Source organism: Lynx canadensis, chromosome D3, assembly GCF_007474595.2.
Source record: "Lynx canadensis isolate LIC74 chromosome D3, mLynCan4.pri.v2, whole genome shotgun sequence".
NCBI classification, from domain to species: Eukaryota; Metazoa; Chordata; class Mammalia; order Carnivora; family Felidae; genus Lynx; species Lynx canadensis.
In genome coordinates this window covers 13,149,374-13,174,270 of record NC_044314.2, presented here as the reverse complement: position 1 = coordinate 13,174,270, position 24,897 = coordinate 13,149,374, and positions in this window count along the sequence as shown.

The window sequence follows — 24,897 nt, the reverse complement described above, 5'->3', positions numbered from 1 at the left end:
GAACAGTTATCATCACCTCCTTCAGTTTTCCGTTCACCCAAGCATGACAGATCTACTTTCATAGGTACCAGTAATTATACACCACTGCGCAAGAAACTCCTGGCCTTGAATTGTTCCAGTGATGTCCTCCCTACGCTATGAGGAGCACTTGACAAAGCGTATTAATTCATTGTACTTTTACCTAAAGTACTTTTACCTAAAGTACTTTTACCTAAAGTACAATGAATTAACATGGATTCCTGAAATTCAGGGCATTAAGTTGAATTTTGGTCAGTATCAATTTGATATACAATAATATTCCAGTGATGCTTGGAAGTACATGTGCTTCTTTAAAGGTGTTTTTTAATTGTTGAAATACTTGATGCTTGCTCTGGTAAGTAAAGATTGTTCAGAAACGTAGGCAGCAAAATACAGGGGGAACTCCTCATCCACTCTCAAGCACGGTAGTGGATTCCTAGGACCACCATCGTTAAGTATCTAAAAACTGTGTGGATGGAAATGAACAAAATGTATTCCTTCACCCTTGTGGAAGCTAGGACTCTAAAATCAAGAGGTTATGAGGACCATGCTCCTCTGAAGGCTCTAGGGGAGACTCCTTGCCTCTTCCAGCTTCTGGTGGCTCCTGCTGTTCCTTGGTTTGTGCATTCGGTCTGTGCCTTTGTCTTTGTATGATCTTTTCCTCTGTGTGTCTCTTCTCTTCTTCTAAGGACAACTGGATACTGGATTAGAACTTACCCTAAGCCAGTATTTCCCCATGTTAACTAATTACGGCTGCAAAGTTTCTATAGCTAAATTAGGTCATACTCTGAGATACTTGATAGACATGAAGTTACCTTTACTGTACTTGTGCAGTGTGTATTCATTCCACTACAGTCAACACTCTCTTAGCTGAAGTCAAAACTTTCAACAGTGGAGAAGAAACCATCTAGCTGTTTTTACCTAAGTACAAGACACATACTTGCATACATGTGCTGCTGGGTAAGCGTGAACAGCCCAGACACCGGGTAATCCATGGACACCAGCCTGTACTTCTTCGTGATGATCTACTGACGATGCTGGGGCCAAGACTGTAGGTGTTAGGATTGACACAGCAAGTGGACAGGCCATGGCACTGGCAGTAGGAGGGACTTGCAGCAGCCCTGAAGGAACCATCCGACTGAGGTCATGGCTGCTGTGGTGCTCATCCACACTCGGCCTCATGAAACAAGCTCAGAAGGAGCTTCACTTTGGCTTCTCCATTGGTTTTTGGACCACTTCTGGTGGCAGCACTGGAGAGACCATGGAGGTCAGGCCCTAGTTTCTAGAGCGGACAGTGAGGGAACAGTAAAGGAAGGGGGCAAGCTATGTGAGTGGCCCTACCCCAGACTTCCCAGGAGTGCTAGTTCCAAAGGCAAGATGTGTTTAATAATGGACCACTTCTGGCTTAGCCCCCTTGGTCGGATGATGCGTGTGTGTGGTTATAGGATGAGAGGCGGGGGGAAGAGAGAGAGAAGTGGGGGAGGAAGACTATGCCTGGAGAGGCAGGGAGGGAAGGGAAGAGAGGGAAGGAGGGAAGGAAAGAGACAGAACGAATGACACCAAGGTGGGCCGGTGGGTCATGGACCCTTCACAGCCGACTGTCCTAGAGACAAGAGGCTTCCCCTAACCCACACATCTTCCAAAACAGCAGTCCTCAGATTAGAATAACCCCAAAGGTGCCCACAGAGACTTTTATAGGAGAATTACAAAACTTCAAATGCATGTGTCCTCTTCTCCAAAATTTATATGCCTGAAAATGTCTTGTGTTCACAGAGGCAGGCGTCCCAGTTCTTCCACATTTCACAAAAGAAAAGCTAACTTGTCACCTACTTCAAATCTTACTATAGGGATGCCCAGGAGGCAACAAAGACAAAATTCTTTCACGATTAATTGAGATACTTCATGCCCACCCATAGGGCTTCTCCCTTTCCCTATTTTCGACAGACTCCTGTCATCTGTGAAGAATAGAATGTCAGAAGGGAAGTATTTTAGCTCATGGTGAGTTCCGAATCAAGAATATATATAAATGAAGGCAGAGTGACTGTGGGAGTAATGATAATTTTTCAATAACACAGCCCCTTTAAGCCTCTGACTATTACCAAGATTGTGTTAAACCGGAGAGACAAGCAAGTATCTCAAAGGCTACTGAACACTAAATACGACTTTGGTACTTACTGTGACAAATTCTTTTCCGCTGTGCTAGATACTATCTCAGGTGCAAGAAGATACCAAACTAACTGGTTGTACTGAGTGTTTTACTGGGTTATGTATTTTGAAGATACATCACATAAAACCTATGGAATTTATTTCAGATACGGTGTGTATTATTCAGTTCACATATAAAATCTATTTTATCAAATCTCATCATGAATATTTTTTCCTATGAAAGTGAATCTTCATTTTATTTCATTTCTAAAAATGGTTAATGGTTCAACCTGCTCCTAACAAAGTCCAAAAAAATTTTTTTTTAACATTTATTTATTTTGAGAGACAGCAAGCGGGTGAGTGGTAGACAGACACACACAGAATCCAAAGCAGGCTCCAGGCTCTGAGCACAGAGCCCGACGCGGGGCTCGAACTCACGAACCGTGAGATCATGACCTGAGCCGAATTCGGACACTCACCCGACTGAGCCACCCAGGCGCCCTGCAAAGTTCAAAATTTTGTGTTAGATGCAGAACCAATGATTTTTTAGCGAGATACATTTTTATCTTAAACAAAAAAGCACAGGGAAATGTTCTGATTCATCTCATTAAGAGATGTTTCTCTAATTGAAAAAAATAGCTTTTGTGTTCAATAATTATGCATCATTTTAAAAATATCTTCCTCCAGTTTTATGCTAATAGTAAGTGTAGGGATAAGAAAACATATTTTAAACATTTAAAGCAATATGATCATGGGAAGTAAGAACATTTTATATTTTAAATTCACAAACATTTTCATTGGAAGGAAGGATGACCAAGTTATCAATAGAAGACTTTAAGATATAAAAATATTAAATCAGGATGAAATTCTTTGAAGAAAGTGGAATGGAAATATAATTTCCAGGTGATGAAGAATGATTTAAAATCTTGAAAAGTGAAAGGGCTTGTTCGTGTGTTTTAGAAACGGGTAAATAGTAGGTACTATAGCTTGATTCCATTGGATGCCTTTTAAAGAGTGCTACAATGAGTTTATTTTAAAATAGCCACACGCATAACATGTCATAAGTTATATCCTTTGTAACTGTGTTGTGGACACAAATTTAGGTGTCAGCTAAGACGTGTGTGAGGCTTTAAAGTTCTGGGTTGCTCTTGAGCAAAGGGTCTGGCGGTCACTCTTGCAGGGTCCAGATCCTTGGTGTTGCCGTCTGCTACCCGCTTCAGGCCACACCACTAGTGACACTGTGTGGCAGTGGCTGCAACAGCAAGTCAGTAGCACGAGATTTCCTGGGAACAAGAGAGGTTTCTGGTGTTTCTTCTGTAAAACACATAGAAGACTGAGAATCCCCCTCCACATCTGCACATAATAAATGTTCTGGGGTTCTTAAAGTTGTTACGAGAGGGAGAATCCAGGGAGAGAGAATGGCATCCTAAATAGGATGGTGGATGGGTTATATTTGATCTGATCATAAAGATGAATGTGGTCTTATTTTGTATTCATTAAAGTCTTAGTTTCTTCCAATAAGGGAAAGCGCTGGGCTAAGTCACATCGCAGGTGAATTGTATATGATACTGCAAAAATTAACCTCAATCCTTTTCAAACGTCTCCAAAAACTGAAGTGGAGGGATGACTTCCTAACTCATTCTCTGTGGGCAACATTACCCTGATATCAGAGCAAGAGGGACACTACAGCAAGACAAGTACAGACCAATATCTCTTATAAATATTGATACAAGAATCCTCATAAAGTACCAACAAACTGACCTCAGCAGCGTACTAAAAAGATTATGCATCATGACTAGGTAGGATTTATTTATGGGATGCAAGAATAGATCAACAGATGGAAATCAATCAATGTGCTATGCCACATTAACAGAGTGAGGGGGAAAACATCATGTGACCATCTCGAATGATGTAGAAGATCATTAGACGACATTCAGCACCTTTTCATGATAAAAATACTCAACAAATTAGGCATAGAAGGAGATCTCCTCAACATGATAAAGGATATTTCTGAAATACCCACAAGTAACATTATATTGCAGAGAGAAAGACTGAACTCTGTTACCCTTTTTCCATTTCTACCTCACATAGTATTGGAAGTCCCAGACAGAACAGTTAGGCCAGAAAAAGAAATTAAAGACATTCACATTGGAAAGGAAGAAGTAAAATGATCTCTGTATTTAAGACGATATGATCTTATATGCAGAAAACCCTAAAGATGCGACAAAATGTCTGTTACAACTAATAAATAATTCAGGAAATTTCCAAGATATGAAATCAACAAACAAAAATTGTTTGTATTTTCGTACTCTAAACAAGAAGAATCTGAAAAGGGGATTAAGAAAACATATCCATTCACAACAGCATCAAAAAGAATTAAATTCCAGGGATTAACTAGGTAGGCCAAAGATTTATAGAATGAAAACTACAAATCATTGAGGAAAGGAATTAAAGAAGACATAAATAATGGAAAGACACCCTGTGTTCTTGGAAAGTTAACATCGCTAAAATGACAATACTATTCAAATCTATGTACAGGTTTGATACAATACCTATCAAAATTCCAATGACTTTTTTTTCTTTTCCAAACAGGAAAACTCATTTTAAAATTCAAATGTAGTCTCAAGACATTCCCAGTATCCAAAAAAACAATCTTGGAAAAGAAGAATAAATTTGGAAGTTTACATTTTCTAGTTTCAAAACATACTATGAACTTACAGTAATCCAAACAGTGTGGCATAAAGACAGACTATATACCTGTGGAGTGGTATAGAAAACCTGGAAATAAACTTTTGAATATATGGCCAAATGGTTTTTGACAGGGTGTCAAGACCATTCAACAGAGAAGAGGACAATCTTGGTAAAACTGGATATCCACATGGAAAAGAATCAGGTTTGGGCTCTCACCTTACACTATATATATAAACATTGTCAAAATGGGCCAAAGACCTAAATGCAAAAGCTAAAACTAGAATGTTCTTGGAAGGATGCATAGTGGAAAACATAACATTGGATTTAGCAATGATTTCTTTGATATGCTACCTAAAACATGGGCAGCAAAAGAGGAAATTGATAAATTGGACTTGATCAAAATGTAAAACTTTTTTTTTTTTTGCATCAAAGGGCACTATCTAGAGAATGTAAAGCAATCACAGAATGGGAAAAAAAAACATTTGCAAATCATGTGTCTGATAAGGGATTAATATCCACCATATATTAAGAATTCCTACCACTCAATAACAAAAAACCAAAACCCAATAGAAAGTTGCAAAGGACTCAAATAGACATTTTCCCAAAGAAGATATACAGATGCCCTTCCAGAAAATAACAAGTGTATGCAAGAATATGAAGAGAACAGAACTCTTGTGCATTGCTAGTGGAAATGTAAAATGGTGCACCTGTGTGTAAAACAGTTTGAGCAACCACCATATTGGTGATGGCTGCACATGGGTGTGAATGTACTTAATGCCACTGAATTGTAGAGTTAAAAAATGATGATGATGGTAAATTTCATGTTAGGTATATTTTAGCACCCTCACACACATGCAAGTCATGATTTCTGATTTAAGCTGTTCTCCCAACAGTATTTCCCAATCTTTTTATCATCTTGAGTCAACTCCCTTTCACATTTCCCTCCAAGCTTCTATTAACTTTCTTTCCTTTCTCAAATTCTCTACTCATCCTATAGCATTATCACTTCCAGTTGATGTCTTTTCCTATTTCATTAAAGGAAAGAGAAAAGGATATTGTTTTGGAACTTCTTGAGCTTCTCATCATCTTCTAAGCTTCAGACCTATGTGCCCTGCACTTTTCCTTCCTCATGTTCTCTTATTTGCATTTTCTATTTTCTCATGAACTTCTTTCATTATAACATGACTTTTCTAAACAACCTCCCCCTCTTGTGGAACTCTTTTATTCTTAGGCAAGCAAATAAACCACTTTCTTCTAACCACTCTATGCGATAAACTTCTTTTGTCACTCAAGGTTTTGGGAGTCTAGAGTCCACATTTTCCCTTCTTTACCCACTGCAAATTTAGCATCTTACCAGTATTTTAGCAGCATACTTTTTGCTTAAGTTAATTATATAGACTTTCTGAATTTCTAATGTAGTAAACATTTCCAAGGTTAACATGTGTAGAAAGGATTCTTCTTGTGTGATCTGCAGACCCTGGAAGTTCCCCAGAGCTCAAGATGAGAACCAGTTTCATAAAAAACACTAAGACCTTATTTGCCTTTTTCACTCTGTTGAGATTCATACAGGTGGTGCAAAAGCAATGATTTTTAAAAGTGCTGGCACTTTACCATGAATCAAGGCTATAGACCCAAACCATACTAGTATATGGATTCTCCACTTACACACACACACACACACACACACACACACACACACACGCTGTTTTTGACTTCATGGTCTTTTTGAACCATTAAAATATTTAACTGAAGATTTTATTGAATCTACCTCACAAAATTAGGTGAGGTGACATGAGAAGTATGCATAATGTAACCTGCAATTTTTTCTTAAGTATGGGGTTATTCTTGAAAACAGATTTAATTAAGACATGTTCGCCCCCCCCCCCCCCTATTTCCAAAAACAGTAGTTACTTTGTGTACTTTGGACAAACCTTTTCCTGTTCCTCTTTGTTTATCAATTTTATTGATTTATAATTTACATAAAATAAATTCATGCATTATAAAAGTATAGTGCAGTGACTTTTGACAAATGTAAACACCTGTGTAATCACCCCCCAATCAAGTTGTAGAGCATTCATTTCAACCAGAAATTTTCCTAGGGCTGTTTTATCATCTTTTTCCTCTCTAGTTCCAGTCCTAGGAAACCACTAATCAGATTTCTGTTAATTTTGCCTGTTCTAGGACATCATGTAAACAAAAGTATATAATATATACTCCTTCTGTCCCACTTCTTTTGCCCAGTATAGTGTTTGGGAGTTTCATTCACGTTGCTGCAGGAATCTGTAGTTTCTTCCTTTTTATCACTGAATACTCTTCCATGACCGTTCGCCAGCTGATAATAATTTGAGGTACTCCCAGTTTGCGGCTGTTATGAATAAGGTGTCTATAAGCATTTGCATACTAGTCCTTTTGTGACATGTGCATTCTGTTCTATTGGGTAAATTTCAAAGTGTGGAATTACTGGATCGTATGGTAAGTATATGCTTTAACAATGAATGTCTCTTTGTACACGTGAGGAAGACTTTCTCTAGAAGTGAAATTGTTCATCCCTGAGAGATTTAAAGCTTTTTGGACTGCTGTCTCCAAAATGGCAGCGTAAGAGACCCGAGCCTTCATCCCCCCACAGAGATGAACAATTAGCTCTCCTTGAACAAAAACAGCTCATGCACACACGAGAAAGAGAGGATAATCACGTGACATGATGGCGGTGTTAGCCAACGCAATGGCAGTGGTCCTATTGCAATATGTAAGTGTATCAAATTAACAGTGTGTTCACCTTAAACTTACACTGTGTAATAGGTCACTTATATCTTAATAAAGATGGAAAAAATAACACAACCACATTGTTTTCCAAAGTGGTTGCACCCTTTTGTATTCCAGCTGGGAGAGTATGACGACTCCACATTCTCTCTGCACATAGTTTGACCGGTCTTCAGCAGCATCGGCTGTTATAGTAATGGCACCTGCCGTTTTTTGAGTGTCTTTTATAAGCCTAATACATTATTGGTATGATTATACATTAAAAATTTTTTTAAATATAATTTATCGTCAAGTTAGCTAATATACAGTGTATACAGTGTGCTCTTGGCTTTGGGAGTAGATTCCCGTGATTCATCACTTACATACAACACCCAGTGCTCATCCCAACAAGTGCCCTCCTCAATGCCCATCCCCCATTTCCCCTGTCCCCCACCCTGCCATCAACCCTCAGCTTGTTCTCTGTATTTAAGAGTCTCTTATGGTTTGTCTCCCTCTCTGTTTGAAACTATTTTTTCCCCTTCTCTTCCCCCATGGTCTTCTGGTAAGGTCCTCAAATTCTACATATGAGCGAAAACATATGCTATCTGTCTTTCTCTGACTTATTTCACTTAGCATAATACCTTCCAGTTCCATCCACATTGTTGCAAATGGCAAGATTTCATTCTTTCTCATTGCCAAGTAGTATTCCATTGTATATATAAACTACATCTTCTTTATCCATTCATCAGTGGATGGACATTTGGGCTCTTTCCATAATTTGGCTATTGTTGGTAGCACTGCCATAAACATTGGGGTCCATGTGCCCCAATGAATCAGCCCTCCTGTATCCTTTGGATAAATTCCTAGTAGTGCTATTGCTGGGTCGTGGGGTAATTCTATTTCTAATTTTTTGAGGATGTTCCACACTGTTTGTTTTCCAGAGCGGCTGTACCCTATTATACATTATTTTTAATCATTATGACAATGCTAAGAAGAAAATTACATTAATCCTCCTTTTCTTTTACTCCTAGGGATAAGGCTCTAATTGGTTTTTGCACTCCTAAGCTCAGAATGCTTCTGCACGGAATAGTGGGGATCAGGATAATTCTGTTTGTCCACTGTCCATTAAGTCCCCTTGTTCAGATATGTATAAAATGATACTCTCTCGTTTGTTTCGTTTTCTTGGTTTTGCTCATTGGTGAACTCGCCCATGTCTTTCATGTGCTTCCTGAGTCTGTGAGTTTATTTCTTTGTCTTAAAATGCAGATTGGACTACATCAGAAGTTCTTATGGTTTCAAAACTGTATGAATGTGTGCACAGGTATTTTTTCTGAGGTGAGTTTTCACAATATTCATCAGAACGTTAATATTAACATCGGTGATGTTAACACATTCTTAATTCCTTTCACACCAGATTGTGATATTTAGAATATTGATGTTTTGCAACATTGCAAGGTAGCCAGGTTCCCATAAATTCTTCTTTAGGCTGTATTTAGAGAAGAAACAAGATACCATCCAATTTTGGTATTCGTGATAATTATGTTCTTTAAAGTCATCATGGAGCACTGAATTAGTGGATACTGAACCATTCCTCTTTTGGGAATTATAGGGTTAGATTCCTTTGAGCCTCTGGTCACCACATTTATGTTAGCCAATGAGTACATCACCTTGTTTTCTGCTTATAGACACTCTCATTTAAATGTATGTTGTTAAGTCCTCAGCATTGATCTCATGGCCAACTGCGCTATAATTAATGTCTGTACAAACTTATCTAACCCATATATTTTCTATGATCTTGGCTTGCGTGTCCTCCAGTGAGATGGAATTGAATTGATTTGTTTCATCATCTGCATAGATTTGCTAGTATTCTGCAGTAAATTAATGTGGCAAAAAAAAAAAAAAGTGCCAAGTGAGGCATAAGTTAAAAAAATGATACTGAAATACGAAATACTTTCTCCCTTTAAGAGATAAGGTAAGAAATCTGTGAATGAGTGACACGTGAATATCTTAAGTATTTTATTTTTTGAGAAATCGTAAGCAAATTGTGTGTTTTGAATTTAACGTATGTTTTGGTTTCCACGTGCTCATTGTTAGTATAGAGAAATGAGATTCACTTTTATGTGTTGATACTGTATCCTGCAACCTTGCTGAACTCACTTACTAGTTATAGACGTTTTCTGGAGATTCCTCTATAGGAATCTGGGATTTTCTATGTAGACAGTCCTGTCTTCTGAAAATGAGGAGTGTTTTCTTTCTTCCCAATACATCTTTCATTCTTTTTCTCTTACCTTATTGAAGCAGCTAGAATTTCCAGGACTATGGTGAATAAGAGTGGCAAGAGGGACATCTTGGTTTTGTTCCCAATATTAAGGGAAAGATTTAAATATTTCACTATTAAATTTAATGTTAGCTGTAGGTTTTTTGTAGATGCTCTTTAGCAAGTTGAGGCAAACTTTGCCTTTATTCCTATTCTGCTGAGGTTTGATCATGAGTGGGTGCCAGATTTTGTTAAATGTTTTCTGGATCATTTGCTATGATAATATGATTTTTCTTTAAACTGTTGATATGGTGGAGACTTTTGAATGATGGACCAATATTTCATACTTGGAATAAATTCCACTTGGTAATGTTATCTAATTCTTTCTATACATTATTGGATTTGAGTTGCTAATATTTTGTTGAAGATTTTTGCATTTATGTTCATGGAGAGTTATTGGTTTGTAGTTCTCTTTAGTTTTTTTAAATACTGTCTTCATCAGTCTTTGGTATCAAGGTAATGCTGGCCTAATTAATGAAATGGGAAGTGTTTTTTCTCTTCTGTTTACTTTCTATTTTCTATTTAGCATTCATTTTTCTTTAAATGATTGTTGAAATTTTTTTCATGAAACCATTTGTATCTGGAGATTCAATCCTTATAAAACGATTAAGATGACCTATTTCACCTTAGTTTGCTAGTTTATTATGGTTAGCATATAATTGGATCATTTTTTCTAAATTGTCAGAATTATCCGTTTGAAGTTGTTTGTAGCTTTCCCCTATTACGCCTTAATGGCTGCAGGATCTGGTAAAATATCCCTTGTTTTATTAATGATATTGATATCGGTCTTTTTCTCCCTCACTTTAAAATTTCATTGTTGTGAATTTCAGAGAGTGTTACAACTTTTTCAGTCATCAATATAATTTCTAAAACGAATGAGGAGAAGGATGTTTATTGCATAAATACATATTTCTGTTGTGTCTATTGGTATTTCTTCTAGATAAGGTAATATTCCTTCTTTTATCATTTTCTTTTTGAAGCACTTTCTTTAAGGAAGGAATTTTTTTACTCTTTAAGAAGAGTAGGTCTGCTAGTGAAAATTGTCTTACTTTTCCTGCATCTGAAAAAGACTTTATTTCTCCCTTATTTCTATAGTTTTGTGGGATATGGTATCGGTAGTGGGTAGTTCATTTCTCTTAGCCATTGAAATAAGTGTTACATTTCCCTCTGGTCTTCATGGCTTCAGATGAGAAATCTGCTGTCATTCAAATAAGTGTTTTTTTAAAGATGCCATTGTTTTTTTGTTAAAAAAATTTTTTTTACTTTTTATTTATTTTTGAGAGAGAGAGACAGAGCATGAGCGGAGGAGGGGCAGAGAGAGAGAAGGAGACACAGAATCCGAAGCAGGCTCCGGGCTCCGAGCTGTCAGCACAGAGCCGACTCACAAACCATGAGATCATGACCTGAGCTGAAGTCAGCCACTTAACTGACTGAACCACCCAGGCACCCCACCATTTATGATTTTGCTTTAAAATTTTTTTTTAAACATTTATTTATTATTGAGAGACAGAGAAAGACAGAGCATGAACGGGGGAGGGGCAGAGAGAGGGAGACACAGAATCTGAAGTAGGCTGCAGGCTCTGAGCTTTCAGCACAGACCCCAGTGCAGGGCTCACTCCCAAACCGTGAGATCATGACCTGAGCCAAAGTCGGATGCCTAACCGACTGAGCCACACAGGCGCCCCCCGCACCCCCCCCCCCCCCCCCCGTTTATCATTTTAAAAGTCATTGCTTGAAAATTTAGAAGATTCGCCTTTTGCACTGCTGGTGGAAATGCAAACTGGCACAGCCACTCTGGAAAATAGTATGGAGGCTCCTCAAAAAACTAAAAATAGAACTACCCTATGACCCAGCAGTTGCACTCCTAGGCATTTATCCAGGGGATACGGGGGGTGCTGTTTCAAAGGGGCACATGCTCCCCAAGGCTTATTGCAGCGCTATCATATCAACAATAGCCAGAGTATGGAAAGAGCCCAAATGTCCATTGACTGATGAATGGATAAAGAAGACGTGGTGTATATATATATATATGTATATATATACATATATATATATATGTATATATATACACACACACACACACAATGGAGTATTACTCAGCGATCGAAAAGAATGAAGTTTTGCCGTTTGCAACAATGTGGATGGAACTAGAGTGTATTTTGCTAAGCAAAATTAGTCAGAGAAGGACAAGTCATATGACTTCACTCATATGTGGAATTTAAGGTACAAAACAGATGAACATAAGGGAAGGGAAACAAAGATAATATGAAAATAGGGAGGGGAACAAAGCAAGAGACTCTTAAAAACAGAGAACAAATTGAAGGTTGCTGGAGAGGTTGTGGGTGGAGGGACGGCTAAACGGGCAGGAGGCATTAAGGAAGACACTTGTTGGGATGAGCACTGGATGTTATATGTAGGGGATGAATCAGTGGATTCTACTCCTGAAATCATTATTGCACTATATGCTAACTCACTTGGATGTAAATTAAAAAAAAAAAAAAGAATTAAAAAAACAAAAAGAAAGGAAGAGTCAGATGTCATCAAGGTAAAGCGACCTGATTGGTCAAGGTGCAGACTGACTACCAGTTGGTTCCAGTCCTAGTCAGGTCCTGACCAAGTAGTCAATTCTAAGCTTCCTTTTTTTGTCTTCTGTAAGGTGAGCACTTTGACCTAAGTGAACTTGGGGGTCTCTTTCAGCTGTCGTGTGTGTAAGCTGAAACCCATCCATTTTACATGCAGTTAAGTGAGGGTGTTAGGCCGTTTCTTCCACACTCCACCAATGTCTCCCAGAATTGAGGCAATTGGGTTTGGGGACGACAGGACCTAGAGACCAGCTCTGGTGCGTCTGCTTGTACCACAACACGATTTGGTCATTTGTTCACTAATGATGTATTCTGTCATTTGGTTCATCATCACTAATTAACCTAGCATGTTTTGTGTGCTTGCCCTGGGCCGGTTTCGTCCTCGCTTCCGTAAAAGTAAAATGAGACCAGTTCTACCCTACGTGGCTCCGCCACTCAGTTGGCAGAGTATCTGCCGCTAAACGCACATTCAGCGAAATGAAGAAGTAATTTGAGAGGCCGAGACACAGAGTGTGCTTAGACTCCGTGTACAAGGTAGCAACGCTGGTGCTCCATGAAGCTACCTGAAAAATCTGGGACCGTTGTTTAAACACAATCAATCCTAAAGCCTTAGGACCCTTTGCCACCCCCCCCCCCCCCAGCCCCCAACAAGCTCTGGCCATTCTGCAAGCTTTTGTCCTTTAATACATTGAGCAAACGTGAACTACAAATGTTATCACCTCGTAGTTCTTCATCGTGCTGTGTAATTGGAAGAAGCAATTCTAGTTGGCCTCTTCCTGTGAAGCAGCGAGTTAGGCAACAGAGCGGTCTTCTGACATTGCTCCCCTCCCCTCCCCACCGCTCTCCTCCCCTCCCCTCCCCAAATGAGACTGTTTTGTATACACAAGCTTCAGATAACAGCAGCATATAATATTCACCACTTCCTGCTCTCAGCATTTACTGGTTGAAAATCTAAAAATAACAGTATGACTGCACCGTAACTCCTAGCTGTCAACCTGGGTCCTCTCTGGGTAAGGCTTTCTTTGTGCAGCTGAACTTTGCCTCCCCGTCCCAGGAATACAAGCACCGTGGAATGCAGCCCCCCAGGGACATGCCAGTGGAGAGAGTGGCGCCAGGTCAGGCTGGGGGGGGGTGGTGGTGATTTTTTGGGGGACTGAGAAAGTCAGGAGGCACACCAGCCTGTAAGTTCTTAAATTCAGGGCCTGTGGCCGTCAGAAGAGGGGTTGAACAGAGTTCACAGATACATCAGATATTTCTAGTTTGGGCACCATGGATGTTCCCTTTCACTTCAGATTCAATCACCCACCACTCCGGCCAAGGCTTGGGCAGAGAGGCAGCGAGGTGGGGACTACAGTTCCAAGACGGAAGCTTCAGCGCCCATAGATGCGAGAGAGAGATTCCCTGGGATAAAGGGGAATTAGCAGCAGACGTCAGGCAGCTACAGAAGAAAGCACTCCTCTTTATAATCGACGAAGATGCTGCACTGAAAAATCTGAATTACTGACAGAAACTCAGTATTTCCTGTAACTAAGTAAAAAGGGCTTCTCTATTACTATTTTTACTATTTTTTGGAGTTCATTTATTTTGAGAGCGAGTGAGAGAACCAGCGGGGGAGGGACAGAGAGAGAGGGAGACAGAGGATTTCAAGCAGGCTCTATGCTGATAGAAGAGAGCCCGACACGAAGCTCGAACTCACCTTGAGATCTTGACCTGAGCTGAGGTTGGATGCTTAACCGACTGAGCCACCCAGGCGCCCCTCTATTTTTATTATATACTTATTTTCGTAACAAGAGCATCTGGAGCCTTCTGAAACAAGGGTGGAGGAACGTTTGCAAAACCTGGATGTCTCAATAGGATCCATCCAAGCCAGCTCACCACTTGCCACACAGTCACTGAAGGACACATCCCTGGTGACAGCTGCTTTGTGGTTTTCTCTGCCAGTCGCAGCATGCTAAGCACAGTGCCTGGCTCATGGCAGGCCCTCCATAAATATCGGTTGAATATCCACGTATTCCTGGTGAGGAAGACTTAGAAATGAAGGCTGGGAACCACCACCTGTCACTCCTCTGTCGCTTACGGTCATGTTTGCCAACTAAACATGTTTTACACAATGAGATCAGCTGATCGTTGACTCCACTCCTAAAATTCCAAATTAAAGGATATGATAGCAGAAAACTGAACTGACTGCACCCCCCTAGTAACCTCTGCTGAATGGACAGAGCGTGAAAGCCGCGTGCCTTCACAAGGCCTACGATTGTTTTGTGAGTCAGTTATACTTTCCACTTGCTTGGAGCCAAACATGGTGGGGAAGGGAGGCAAAACAAAATACCTGCTGTTCTTCAGTAACTTTTATGTTGTTTGGTCTTTTTGACTTATCTATTGGTGAGTAGCAAAACTTCAAATAACCATTTTATTTGCTCACAATTGTATGGGGTCAGAACTTCAAAACTGGGCACAGAGGGGATGGGTTGTCTTTCCTGCGTGGCGTCTGCTGGGACTGGAAACTCCAGGATGACCGCTCGCTCACATGTCTGGTGCCTCTGCGAGGCTGTCGGAAGCGGCTTGGGAGGCTGGCAGTGGTGGCTCAGCCGGGGTCAGGGTCTGGGCCTTGGATTTTGCTGTTGGCTGGGTTCTTTGACTCTTCTCTGCTGTTTCTGGGACTTTTTTTCTCTGCTTGATCCCTCCGTGTAGCCTTCTCACATTGTCTCTCAAGCATGGTAGTGGGACTTTATGGTGGCTAAAGACTCCCCACGGCACAGTGGTCGAAACTAGTAGGTCTTCTTAAGGCTTATGTCCAGGACAGGCATCGCATTGCTATTTAAAACAAACACACACACACAACGAATAGACTTTTTCATAGAGCAGTTTTAGTTTTACCGAAAAATTGTTCAGGAAGTAGAGAGGGTTCTCTCCGTACCCTCCATAGTATTCCCTGTTGTCAACTTGGATTAGTGTGGTTATATTCGATGGATGGATCTTGATACATTATTATTAACTGAAGTCCATAGTTTACCTTAGAGTTCACTCTATGTTATACGGTTCTTGGGGCTTTGGCAAATGCATAATGTCACATATCCACCATTACAATATCTATAGAAAATTTTCCTGCCCTAAAAATTCTTTTCTCCACGTATTTATCCCTGCCGACTCCCTGCAAACTGCTTATCTTTTCAGTCTCTACAGTTTTGCCTTTTCCACAATGCCATGTACTTGGAATCAAACAGTATTTAAGCTTTTCATGTTGGATTTTTTTTCACTTAACCGTATGCATTTAAGATCCCCCCGTGTCTTTGCATGGCTTGATAGTTCATTTCTCTTTAGTGCCAAGTGATATTCCATCGTATGAAGGTACCACAGTTTGTTCATCCACTCAGCTACTGAAGGGCATCTTTGCTGCGCCAGTGTTTGACAATTATGAAGAAAGCTTCTATAAACATTTGTGTGTAGGTGTTTACGTGGACATAAGCGTTCACCTCATTTGGGTAAATACCTAGGAGCATGATTACTGCATCACGTGGTAGAACTATATTTAGCTTTGTTAAGAAACTGCCAAACTTTCTTCCAAAATGGCAGCACCGTTTCGCATTTCCAACGGGTGAGAGCCCTTGTTGTGCCACATCTTCACCAGCCTTGGGGGTTTTCAGTGCTTTTGATTTTGGCCATTCTGCTAGATGTGTGGGGCTATCTCACTGTCGCCGCAATTTGCAGTTCGCTAATGGCAAATAATGTTGAGTACCTTTTTGTGTTTGTCACCTGCATATCTCCTTTGGTGATGTCTGTTCAGATCTTTTGCCCCCTTTTTAATTACGTGGCTTGTGTTTCTGATAGTTGAGTTTTGAGTTCTTTGTATATTTTGAATACAAGTCCTTTATCAGATGTGTGTTTTGTAAATATTTTCTCCTGGTCTGTAGGATTATCTTCTCATTCTCTTCACAGTATCTTTTGCAGCGCAGAAGTTTTAGAAGTTTTACATTTTAACGAAGCCCGACTTACCAAATGTGTTGCTGGGAGAATGCTTTTGATATTGTATCCAAAAACTGTGTTGTTACCTAACCCAAGGTCACCTAGATTGTTTTCTGTATTGCGTTGTAGAAGTTTTATAGCTTTGATTTTGCATTTAGGTTTGTAACCAGTTTTGAGTTAAGTTTTATGAGCAGCGTGAAGTTACTGTCTAAATTCATTTTTAGAGATGATTGTCCAGTTATTCCAGCATCATTTGTGGAAAAGACTATTCTTTCTCCATTAAATTGCTTTTGCTACCTTTGTCAAGGTCAGTTGTTTTTATTTGCATGGGTCCATTTCTGGCTCTCTATTATGTTCCATTGATATATTTGTCTATTCTTTCACCAGGAGTACCTTGTTTTAGTTCCTGTAGCTTTATAGTAAGTTTTGAGGTGAGGTAATATCAGTTCCCTACCCAAGAAGACTTTGTTTTTCTTTTTCAGTATTGTGTTGGGAATATGTCAGAACTAGTAGGTAAATAAGTGCTGGAGAGCTAATGCACAGCCCAGTGATTATAGTTAACAATACTTTATTATACACTTCAAAGTTGCTGGGAGATGAGATCTTAATTGTTCCCACTACAAAAAAAAATAATTATAGGACATGGTAGAAGTATTACTTTAGCTACAGCTACAGTGGTAATCATATTGTAATATATAAATATATCAAATCAACATGTTGCACACCTTAAACTTACCCAATGTTATATGTCAATTTTGTTTCAATTTAAAAAATAGAAAGAATAACCTTCCCATAGCTGTATTCTTATCCTAAACAAATACTGTGTTGGTTATTCTGGATCTTTCGCCTGTCTACTTAAACTTTCGAGTCAGCTTGCAGAAGTCTACCAAGTCACTTGCTGGGATTTTGATTGGGAACGTTTTGAATCTGTAGGTGAAGGTGGGAAGAACTGACATCTTAGCAGTATTGAGTCTTCTCATCTATGAACATGGAATATCTCTCCATTTATTTATATCTTTGATTTCTTTCATGAGACTTTTGTAATTTTCCTCATATAGGTCTTATAATATTTTGTTAGATTTACATCTGAGTATTTCATTTTTGGGCGTGCTAATGTAAATGGTGCTTTGTTTTTAGTTTCAAATTCCAATTGTTCATTGCTAGTCTATAGGGAAGAAGGAATTGACTTTTGTATGTTAACCAAAACAAAATTTTTGACACATTCTAATGTCTAAAGCAAGTCACAGAGGGAGGGACCACAGAAGGTATAACTATTGAGAGTTTCATTGAGGGCCACCAATGTAAGAGATCACATTGGAGAAGTAATTTATACACATGAGCTATTAGAGAACCACAAGAACCTCCTTCCATTCATGCCCTAACTTGTATGATACTGATGAAGTCCTACAAGAAATATTTGAAGTCAGTGTCTAGTGTGGGCAAAGGGAGGCTTTGTGGGTGAGACCCCGACAGACCGGTACTAGTGCCCAAACCCTCTCCAAGTGCAAGGAACTAGGATTTGCAGTGGATGTCCTAGGTGCTTCTTGACTGTTCCAGGGTCACTAAGGTTTGGTGACTTTCCCCTGGTTTGTAGATTATGTCTGAAAGAGTATTATTTTAAATACTAATTCTAAGCCTAACACCCTTTGGGAATGTTTTTAAACTAATTATTTTAAAGAGGAAGAAGAAATACGAATGATCATTCTATTCTGTTATAAGATGTATTATATAGATAACCAAGATTGTGTAGTATTGGCAAAGGGATAGTCACAATGATCAATGGAATAAGCACTGAGAATCCACAAGAAGATTCACACTAGTATGCCCAGTAGATTCTTGACAAGGGTTCAAAAACAATTCAGTGGAAAAAGGAGCATTTTCAACAAATGATGTTGGGGAAATTGGACAGCCATAGACCCTCCCCTCCAAAAAAAATGAAAGAAAAAAGAATCTTAAATTTCACACATGAGTGAAAATCATATGGAATTTGTCTTTCTCTAACTGATTTATTTCACTTAGCATGATACCCAACTCATGTTGTTGCAAATTTAAGAAACAAAACAAATGAACATGATGTGTGTGGGGGGGGGGGGGGAACAGAGGGGAACCAAGAAACAGACACTTAACTATAGTGAACAAACTGATGGTTACCAGAGGGGAGGTGGGTCCGGGTATGAGGGAAATAGAGGATTAAGGAGGGCACTTGTGATAGTGCTGGGTATTATATGGAAGTGCTGAATCACTAAATTCCATACCTGAGACAAACATTACACTGTATGTTAACTTGCTGGAATTTAAATAAAAATTTGGAAGAAAAAAAAAGAAAAAAGAAAGAAAATCTTGACCTAAACCTCATACAAAAATTAATTCAAAATTAACTTTTATTCATTTATTAAAAAACATTTTTTTTAAGGTTTATTCATTTTTCAGAGACAGAGGTAGAGCGTGAGAGGGGGAGGGGCAGAGAGAGAGGGAGACACAGAATCCGAAACAGGCTCCAGGCTCTGAGCTGTCCACACAGAGCCCGATGCAGGGCTCTAACCCACGGACCGTGAGATCATGACCTGAGCCAAAGTCTGACGCTTAAAAGACTGAGCCACCCAGGCGCCCCTCAGAATTAACCTTTAAATGTAAAATGTAAAACTATAAAAATTTTTGGAAAAAAGAAAATATTGGGAAAATATTGGGAAAAGAAAATATTGGGAAAAAATATTAAGGAAATATTGGGAAAAGTTAAATTAGATTATCTAATTTAAAATAGAACACTATTATTACTGTATCATTTACACATAGTGAAGTGTTAAAATCAGTCAGTTTACTCACGAATGCCTGCACTGAGGTGTACGCCCCTTCCCAGTTAACCTTGCCCCAAGAGGAACAACCGCTGTTTTGATTTTTTTTTTTTAAACCGTATGTACTTACCGGATGCCTGCGTAGTTTTTCTGTTCCCCTCGTCTGACTTCTTTCACTCAGCATTAATGCTTTTCACATCGACTCAGTGTTATTGTATGTATTGGTAACTTGTTTCTTCTCAATGCTTTGTAGTTTTCCAGTATATGGACGTGTCATAGTTGGTTTATATTTTCTCTTGTTGGACATCTAGTGTTCAGCTCTTGTGTTTGAAGCCACTGTCAGCATTCTCGTACAAGGCTAGGGGTGGAAATACGTTTTCATTTCTCCTGGATAAATACTTTGAAGAGGAATTGTTAGATCACAGGGAAGGTGCACGTTTAACTTTTGAAGAACCTGGCCCTTTTCCCAAAGTGGCTGTCCGATTTTCCATCCCCGCCAGCAGGTGTGTGAGAGTTCTAGTTGCTCCAGTTCCTCGTCAACCTTTGGGATGGTCGGCCTTCTTCATGTACTCATTCTAGCGGCTAGGAAATGTTACGTCTTTTGTTTTAGTTTGCATTTCTCTGATGACTAATGATGTTGAGCACTTTGTTCTGCGCTTGTTGGCCATTCATACATATTCTTCGGTGAAGTGTGTGTGCAAATATTTGACCATTTATTTGTCTTTAACTTTTTTGGTGGTAGGTGTTTGTGTGTTCTAAGTACCTATCCTTTTTCAGGTGTATGTGTTGTCAGTATTTTCCCCCAATCTGTGACTTGCCTAGTTTCTTACCAGGGTCTTTTGATGAGACTTGTAAGAGTTTTTGAGAGACCGGTTTTTTTTTTTTTTTTTTTAGTTTATGTTTTAGGTAGTGAATTCCTCTTGACTTACCTGAAGAATACCGCAAGTATACGGACTAAAGTATGGAGACCTATCGAGGGCTGAAGGGCCCACCTTGCTAGTACTTGGAGTTGCTTGCTGTAGTTGAAAGGCTCTTTCTGTGCCTCGTGGAAAATAAAACAGTAGCAGTGTTGATTATTTTTCTTGGGTCGGTGCCTCACACTCTTTCCATTTTGTTGCAGCCAGGTCTTTGTCAAGAGCTAGGGAAGTCCCCTAAGTGTTGTTCTCCAAATTCTTGGTTTTCACGTGACCTGACTTCTTTTGAAAGAGTAGCTTTAGGTCTGGGAAAGTAGGAGCTCTAGTTTCACTGGAAGGTCCTGTTTTTTGAAAATGTTCCGTCAGAAAACTGAAATGTTTGCAAAAAAAAAAAAAAAAAAAGAAAAAGATGGAGATTGGCTGGGTGATTACATTCCAAGGGTCTGGGAGTGTACAAACCGCAGCAAAATGTACCTGTTAGCACATCACTCTCACTTTGTATCATGAATCGTGTGGTTCCAGCCCCAAGTGACAGTCAGTGAAGTCTCTTAGGTCTTATCACTTTTCACTTATCACTTATCACTTATCACTTATCTTCTTCACTTTTCCCAACCTTCACGTCTTGCCCCATCTCCGTGTGAAACACATCCCTTTCCCCTCCTGTCAATAAAGAGATGAGCAGTTCAGTTTAACAAATGGTGATTGAGTGCTTACTGAATGTCAGGCATTTGGCAAAAATGTGGTCTCTGTCCACAAGGAATTAACAATTTGGACAAAACTTTTAACTCTCATATATGCAAAAAATTTTTAATGTTTTTATTTATTTTTGAAGGAGAGAGAGAGAGACAGAGCATGAGTGGGAGAGGAGCAGAGAGAGAGGGAGACACAGAATCCGAAGCAGGCTCCAGGCTCTGAGCTGTCAGCACAGAACCCAACGCGGGGCTTGAACTCACAGACTGTGAGATCATGACCTGAGCTGAAGTCGGACACTCAACCAACTGAGCCACCCAGGAGCCCTTCATATATGCAAATTTGTTTAAATATGTATCCATCTTTTTCTGCTCTACTCTTTTGTTGGCAAGGCCCATCTGTCATTTTGGGTAGAGTTGGTTCTTCCATCCGCATAGCATCTTGCCACGTTATATCTCTTTGGGTGGTTTTTCTCATCAATTTTTCTCTCTTTTCTCTTAACAATAGCCACGTGTCCATTTTGTTTTTCTTTTCTTCAGTACATAAATTTGGTAACCAAATCTGTATCAAGCTGCCTTGTGGACCTTTCCTAATTCTGTGTCTAGGTCAAATAAATATCCATTAAATATATATATTTACTATAGTCTCTCAGGAAAATGTCGAAGAAGTGGTGTTGCCAGATAAAATACAGAACACCCAGTTAAATTTGAATTTCAGATAAATAATGCTTTTTTTAAGTGGAAACGTGCTATATATAGTATAAATTTGTTTCATACAATATTTGGGATATACTTCTGTAAAATTATTCCTATAACTGGGCATCCTGTAGTTTTACTTGCTAAATTTGGCTACCCTACAAAGGGGGATGACATAATGCAAATGAAAATTCCAGAAGTCATAAATAAATGGTTACAAATGAAAAAAAAATTTAATGGAAAAAAAAGAAAGTTCCAGAAGTCAACATTCTCCATCCCTTTCTATCTCCCACATAGAGTAGGTGCTCCTGAATTCCTCCTCACCCTCTCTTCCATGCTAAGCTCCCAAGAACAACTAACTCAATAAAGTCACAGATAAAAGTTCTTCAACTTTGCTTCCTCTAGCGTTATCTTATGTTACAACTTCCCTTCAAGGGTGTGTTCTTTTCTAATATGTTCTGCAACGCATTACAGCCTACATTCTTCCTTTAGAACACCATTAAAGCAATTTCTGTTAAGATTACTTACGCCCTCTTGGTTGCCTCCAGGTTCTTTCTTAAAATTTTTCTTTAACTTCTTGTTTGTTTTTTTTTTTAATTTTAATTTTCTTAATGTTCATTTATTTTTAAGGGACAGAGAGAGACTGAGTGTGAGCAGGGGAGGGGCAGAGAGAGAGGGAGGCACAGAATCTGAAGCAGGCTCCAGGCTCCAAGCTGTCAGCATAGAGCCCGACGCAGGGCTCGAACTCACGAGCTGCGAGATCATGACCTGAGATGAAGTCAGACGCTCAACTGACTGAACCACCCAGGCTCCCCAAATGTTTCTTTAACTCCTGATGGAGGCCATCATCAAGATGGCCTGCCCAAGAGGAGGGAATAGCTGGGGACAGAAATCTGGCCTGTACTCTGTCTCTAGCCCATGCTAACTGTCCTAGGCTATGAGGTCCAATAAATAACACTCTTACCTCACCTGCGTCTTGAAAAATATTGAGAGAAAAGTGAAGAATTAGGGAGATGGAGAACAAAATATTTATGACAGGTCAGATAGGTTGAAAGACTGGATTAGGTATGAGCCAGCAATGGATTCTAATTGTCATCCACAGGGACACCTGGGTGGCTTGGTAGGTTACATGTCCAACTTCGACTCAGGTCATCACCTCATTGTTCATGATTTTGAGCCCCGCGTTGGACTCTGTGCCTACAGCTCAGAGCCTGGAGTCTGTTTTGGATTCTGCGTGTGTCTGTCTCTGCCCCTCCCCCACTCGTGCTCACTCTCTCTCTTTCTCTCTCTCTCTCAAAAATAAATAAACGGTAAAAAAAATTATTGTCCACAGAATTAGACAGATGTACAACCTAGTCATAGGAATTCCTGGACCCTCAATGTGGGGCACTACCCCAGGAAGAACCTAGGGCAGAACGAAGAGACCAGAGTCTTTTGTGCACTTCCTTTGGGTAGCTAGCACCCACATAAGGAAACTGGCAGCTTTTCTCCCAAATCTGCTTACAGGTAAGGTCATGGCTTAGAGGGGTGGGACAGCTGTTCTGAGCCACTGGACATTCTGTCACCCACCTAATCTAGCTGCTTGGGAGGCTATGGGTTGTGCACATGCTTTCAATGCCTTTGTGCGTTGCAACCTGATAACATCTCCACTCACATGTTGCTTCCGGCTCCGCCGCTTTTCTGATGCCCTGGTGTGGGATGTGCACGCTTGACATGCGTACAAGTACAACCCGAGTTAACGCCCTCGGGGTCACTTTTGACCAATGGGGATAAATGCTTCCCTCACTTTTCCTCTATGTGGACAGTTCTGAGATACATTTTATAAGGTTCCTTTGAAGGTCCATAGGATCAGGTATCAGTGGCCACCTTACAACAATCATCGTATTAGCTTTTTGTCTTTTCCTGGACCCCTTCTTTCTCTTCTATTCCCTGAGATCATTCCTGAATTAATTCCAGGCAAGCAAGACTTTGTCTAAGGCTCTGTTTTTGGGGAATCCAGGCTGGGACACTGGGGAAGGAGGAGTGGGTGAGAGAGTAAAGAGGGACAAAGAGTGTTATGTTAATGAGTATCCTTCCACCTGGAAGAAAAAAATCAAATGGAGTGCAAGAACTTGTTCTCTAGCAGAAAATAACAGGGGTTCCGTCTAGACCGAGGATGGAAAAGATCTTTGATCAGTTCAATCCTTAGATAGCAAGAAAGCTAAGCAAATCAGCCTTTTCCTTATTAGATCCGCAGGGAGATGAGACAAGATGAAGAGGTGGAAGGTGAGTGCTAGCCATGGACACGAGGCTTCCAAGTGGATGGAAACCCCCAGGCAGAATGGGCTCATGACAGAAAACACTTGCCCTGGGCAAAAAAGACTGGACAGATCTAGGACTCTTTTTAGTTCTGTAGGGTTCATTGTATACACTTATTTCTATGAGAATCTTCTGGGCCTGGTGGCTATTAGGGCCACAATTTTACATCTCACTCTTCTGGCTCTTAATGTCTTTTAGAATGGTTGAGTTTCGACTAGGGGAGAACATCCTGTTGAAAAGAAAAATCACTGGCCATAAAGGGCTTTCTCTTACCGTAAGTGCAGTGCAGGCTGCCATCATAGTTTAAGTGTGGACAGTGGTATTCCCCCGGAGAGGCTGGGCTCTGTATCACACGGGCAAAAATAGCCTCTGGGAAGCTAGGCTTGTCTCTTGGCGCTGATTCTCGACTACTGCACAGCCCCCCCCCCTTTTTTTTTGTCTTCAGCTTTGATCTCTACCCCTAATTTGTAATCTTTCTTGCATGGTGCTGAATCATACCTCTGAACTCAGTTTAGGTAGAGGTGGCTTGTTGTTCCTACCAAGCTTTTAAACTGAAACCACAGAGTAAGTCCTGCTTGAGCTCATTCTTATGTCCTTTATATGGGACAGGAATTACCTGCCAGCAGATTGCAGAAGCTTTGCACAAAAACATCTACTCCGCGCAACAGAGCTCAGAAAATCTCGGGATGAATGGGCCTCAGGCCAGGAAGCAGCCATCATGGCTGGAATCTTTCTGCCACAGCCGAGAGCTTTCTTTTTGAATTGCTCTGTGCCATGCACACGGAAACAGCAGTCTTTGGAATTTTGAACACGGCCCTGCCCACTTGAATATGTTCCAGGTACTCCTTTTAGAAAGACAGCTTATTTTCTCGAACAGAGATTAGCCTTGCAAATGTTTCCTCCTTAGCGGGGCAGGAGGCGGGTAAGCACTGCACACTTCTCCAGAAAGCGCTGGCCATCCTGAGAGTCTCCTAGATGCAAGGCAGCTCCGGGTGGCCTCTAGAGGGACTTCCTTCCCAGGGCTGTGCTTTCTGCCAGGCGGATGTGGAGCTG